Raw genomic sequence first — 6,000 nt, forward strand, 5'->3', positions numbered from 1 at the left:
TCATCGTACTAAATAAAAAAATACCACGCATAGTTCCAGCAGTAATTATTAACAAATCACGTCCAAGAGCATGATAAACGCACAATTTTAATTAAAAACCGACAACATATACTCATCACCAATTATGGATGAAGAAACGATTGTATGCAAGTTTTTGTGAGTTGTAATACTAGAATAAACCACAGGGATAAGGATTTCTCAATATACGGATATAAATAGTAAATTGCACATTGAAGAAAACAAAGACATATTTATGCTTAAGTTAACAACGTTGATAATGAAAATACAAATAGACAGGACTACGAAAACGATTTGAATTAAATTGATATTCAAAATTTTATATTGCCAACCGAATTCCTGTGGGATATACTAATGGGAAACTGATTTCATAGATATATATATGCTTGAATTGTATTGATTAATTGAGTGACATCGTGTTTATACACATGTGTTTTATTTATTGGTCAGGTTCTTCAGTGGTTCTATAAATTATGACAAATCCATCTGTGCATTTACTTTGACAAGCGTTCATCTGATTCCACTCAGACACGCAATCGGTGTATAATAGGCGTTCGTGTATTTCATTTAGTAATAGAAACAATTTTTCTATTTTTTCCTTTCTTAATTTGAAGATTGAACTGGTACATACTATATTGACAGTCAGTAACAGTATGATATTCTCAGCATTCCGTTTTATTTTTCCCACAGCTAGTATCGCTATAAGATATTTTACATTTTGGCGCGATATATTGTATGACTGGTTTATAATGGATTTTATATCCTTAGTGTTGTGTAAATTGTACTTCGGTCGGCATATCTCACTGAAATTATCCAGTAATATCTGTTTTCTTCACATATCATATTAGCCAAAATATAGTTGTCGTCATAACAAGAAGACGAGTAGGTCAGTCAAAACGTTCTTTAGAAGGCTTTAAATAAGATTAACAGAGAAAATGATGGTTATCCATTTAAAGTAGTGCTTCCTTCTAGAATGTCACGACCAATTAATTTGTCCATTGATTACAATGCTTTCATTACTATAATGTGGGAAACTGTTATCATGGTCATCTTAGAATATGCGTAGTATAAATTGTTGTTTTTATCATGTTAATCTTAGAAAATATATGTAGTTATAAATTGTTGTTTTCATCATGTTAATCTTAAAAAACATATGTAGTTATACATTTTTGTTTTTATCATGTTAATCTTAAAAAATATATGACGTTATGCATTGTTGTTTTTATTATGTTAATCTTGGACTACAGGTTGTTTCATTGAATATCACCTGTTATCCTGTTAATCTCAAACAATTTTGTGTCTGTTGTCTCAGATGACAATCGTTGCTTTACATTATTTTCCGACAACTACTAAGTTCCGTTTGGATTCTATCTAGAGCTATTCAAATAGTTATAGGTAGTCAAGTCTTTGGTAAAACAATTTGCTGCAGGTAACGAACGTGTATAAAGATTTACATGCAAACCATCTAAGTAACATTTATTTATTTATTTTCCGTGTAGAAGAAGGTTCATTCGCTTTTTTTTTTATTTTAACGTATGTTTGGTGTCGGTAGTAAAAGAGGTTAACATTGGTTTCAGTGATACATACAGGTTACTTCCATATTAATAAAGCTTCATACTATATTATTGTTTAACACATGTTTAGTTTTGTTGGTATTTACAGGTTCTTACAATATTATTGTTAAACAAATGTTGAGTTTTGATTATTAGTACTGGTTCCTCCGATATTAGTGTTTAACGCATGTTTGGTTTGAGTGGTTAATACGGGTTCCTATCATACACGTGTAATACCATAATTTCGGTTCTGTATTATGTTAGAAAAGATAAGAAAGAAAATTTGAAAATACTTTCATGTAGCTGTTTCAGATGCAGGTGAATGTTTTCTGACGAGAAATATTTTTCCAAAGATCATGATTAAGACTTTATGATTCATGTAACTTTTATATAATACTATCATACTAAATATGCAATTCCACTACAGATTTGCTATTACCTTAGCTGGATTTGGCAAAACGTTTAGGAATTTTGGTCCACAATGCTCTTCAACTTCGTATTTTATTTGGCCTTTTTAACTCTTTGAGATTCGAGCGTCACTGATGAGTCTTTTGTAGACGAAACGCGCGTCTGGCGTATACTAAATTTAGTCCTGGTATCTATGATGAGTTTATCTACAACCACTGGGTCGATGCCGCTTCTGGTGGAGATTTATTTCCCCGAGGGTATCACAAGCCCAGTAGTCAGCACATTTTGTGCTGACATGAATTGTCATTGATATTGTTATAGTTATAAATTTACTGTTTACAAATTTTAATTTGTTTTCGAAATACTAAGGCTTTTCTACCTTAGGCATAAATTACCTTAGCTGGATTTGGCAAAACGTTTAGGAATTTTTGTCCTCAATACTCTTTAACTTTATTTGGTCTTTTTAACTTTTTTGGATTCGAGCGTCACTGATGAGTCTTTTGTAGACGAAACGCGCGTCTGGTGTATACTAGATTTAGTCCTGGTATCTATGATGAGTTTATTGTTGGGTGGAAAGCAGGATTTAAGCATTTTTGATTGACCGAATCGTTTGATTATACACAGAAAGTACAATATATAAGTATTTCCCCTTTAGGTAAAAAAAACACCTTACGATTCAGGGTTGATACGAGGTTGATACCAATATATCTTACAAATTACACATCTTACAATCAACACAAATTTTATAACTATTGACTATCATACAGATGGGGGTTTACAACGTCAAGTGCCATATTATTAATACCATCCTCGTCCAATGAAAATCATTTCATATCTCCCAATTTTAATATACATTGTAGATCATCACAGAGCCTCTAACAATGAGCAAAAAAACCCAGACTACCATCGCATTCTATTAAATATCATTAAGGGGTATATTCAAATCATCAGTCATTTAATCTAAGTACACTTCTGTCATAATAAGACTAAATTGTGAGGCTGATAACCTTATTTTAAATGTCTCTAGTAAATATCACGTCTAATCTGAGTGTTCATTGATTTATGTCTATATTTGTCTTGGTTTGATCTGTAAACCTCTGAGAATAATTACTTAATTGAGTTGTGATAAGGTAATTAATTAGTTTCAGTGATTACATCAGAGTATGGGGAGTGATGTGAGGGAGTGCGTAATTATAATTTATTGTTCAACAGTGTTTGTACTTTCTCTTGAATCTTCCTTACTGTAAAGTTGACCTGTAAATCTATTTCAATCAGTTATAAACATTTGAACCAATGACTTTCTGCCGTCTAGAGGTAATAAAACATTTTACAAAGGTAAAATCAGACAATTACGTTAACTATCCATAAAAGAAGAAGCTGTTAGGATGACTGGGAATAAATAATTCCTCTGCTTTGTTTTATGAAGAAGCTTCGGGATGTATATTGATTTCCTAATTAGAAGTCAGGTTTGTCACTGCAGCCTGGCTAAATGTTGTAATTATTTTTACACTGAACGAATGGTCACCGTCGCCACAATAAAAAATCTAAAAATGATCTTATAATCACGTTTCTACTTAATTAAAATTTATGGTGCAGCATTCATAGATTGGCATTGGCGAAACACTATTCAATTATACTTACGAGTCTCTTTAGTCGACATGAAATTTGTTTTACATGTTTGGTTTATTGAATTTTCGGTAAATGAATATCGAAATTACAAAATAAAATCGCATTTATTGATGATAGCGGTGAAGCAGCAAACCTGTTTCCTTTTGTCCACTAATTTACCAAAATTATAGTTCTATTTTATTGGAACCTATACGTCTTATGTAAGCTGACAATTCAATACGCACAGTTATACATCATAGAAAAGTAATGATAAACAATTTTAAACAGAGTTGTATTTTTGTGTTTTAATTCGAATATCATGAATATTTACTGAATTATTTTCTTGTTATCACTCATACTTTTGTTCAAAGTCAATACATATGAGACAAATTCAACATATTTTTTTCTCATGTTCGTCTTTTTTTACAAGCTTATTAAGTATGAGGATAAGATTTTAAGCAAATTGCTTTATGATTAGGGTAATGTTTGGGGTGTATTTTGTATCAAAGTCTGATAGTCTTTTGTCCATTTTAAATGAAATTATCTTTGCATCTTCTATTTGTTTTTATTGACCTTTTGTTGTCTCGCAATATTTTTTCAAGTTACGATCTTGATATAACTGTGACAGCTTTCAGCATTTTATGAGATGATTGAACCTACGATTTTGTCAATTTATAGGATTACTATTCGAAATTTGATGAATTTGCTCCAAGTCCACTTTTCGTTAAATTCACATTTACATATATGTATATATACAAATCCGTATTTCATTGATCCTCTATCGTAAATAAATTTTGTTATTCTTCTGTACTTAAAAAAAGGGTATTTTGCTTTGGTCTTCTATCATGTTTAGATAATTTCATTTATTTACCATTTGTTACGCCCAGGAAACATAATAAAAACGTCCAGACACTATATTGGTAACACCCAGGAAATGTTATATAATGAAAATGAAAAGCATGGTTGAAACGAAAGGTATATTCAGATTCTGTTTTTCTTTATTGATTTTTTCGTGACCTTTATTTTTCTCATATTGGTAACTTGTCCGTTCTTTTATCAACCAAAATGAAAGTAGTGGATATACGGATCAGTAAACTCGACTTCACAGAAATCTCTTTCTGTGACCTCCATACACCCATTCCTTCTCATCAATTGTATTGACAAATTTTGTCTCCCGTGTTTTCCAGATTACACAAAAAGTGTGTCTCTAGTGCTATACAGAGAACACGTACAGATTCCTCGTGGTTCAGTTTTGTATTAATCTCATTTTGTACATATCATTTTTGAAGTTGTAGCGTATTCATTTTATATTTATACCATTAAAGCCTGTAATTCAGTGGTTGTCGTTTGTTTGTGTGAAACATATTTGTTTTTTGTTCACTTTTTTACATAAATAAGGCCGTTAATTTTCTCGTTTGAATTGTTTTACACTGTCTTATCGGGGCATTTTATAGCTGACAATGCGGTATGGGCTTTGTTCATTGTTGAAGGCCGTACGGTGATCTATAGTTGTTGATGTCTGTGTCATTTTGGTCTTGTGTGGATAGTTGTCTCATTGGCAATCATACCACATCTTCATTTTTACATTAATGTTTGTAGTACACCAAATAGACCGGAAAATATCCGCTTTTTTCAAGAATAACAAAAGATTTACACATAATGTGAATTCAAAGATTCTTTCATTAATGTAGATGTCTACAGAATTTTTGTGCATGAATTTAATAAAAAAAGTATACACAAATAGAGATACGATAAAAAGTCCAATGTTATTAAAAAATTAAAAATAACATAACAAATGAATAATTTTATAGTAATGTTATTCTACAGATCTGTTGACCTAATAAATTGTATATTTAATCAGCTGATTATTCCCTGGGAAGTCAGTGGAGTGTAACAGGGTACATCAAGAGAAGCTTGGAATCTTGATAGTTTTTGTAACAAGCAATATTTGATGAATAAAATTATTATGTTGTTAAAAAAAAAAAAAAATCTTTCATTAAAATATCTTTTGCCAAACATTTACATTTGTCACAGTTCAATAACTTTTAAAGCAGTATATTATTCTACAATTACCATTTTAGTATGCCAAAAAGATTTAAACTATATTTGGCAAGGGAACACAGTATTTTTTATTCTATTTGAATGGTTGACTGTAATGTTGGTTTTTTTATAATTCCTGTAATTTAGAGTATTGGTTACATTCTTGAAGATATCTAAAATCATATTCTCATATTTAAAGTGATATACCCCTTCAGAAAACTAAAATTGTTACTACAGAAATTCAACAGTTCGAGAAGCAAATTTGTTTTTTATCATATTATCGTTTCATGTGTTTTATTATTTAAATACTCCAAGGAAAATCTCTCAGCACATGGCAAAATCAAACGCTGAAACACATCAAACGAATTGATAA

The sequence above is a fragment of the Mytilus trossulus genome, chromosome 1 (genome assembly GCF_036588685.1).
Source record: "Mytilus trossulus isolate FHL-02 chromosome 1, PNRI_Mtr1.1.1.hap1, whole genome shotgun sequence".
NCBI lineage: Eukaryota > Metazoa > Mollusca > Bivalvia > Mytilida > Mytilidae > Mytilus > Mytilus trossulus.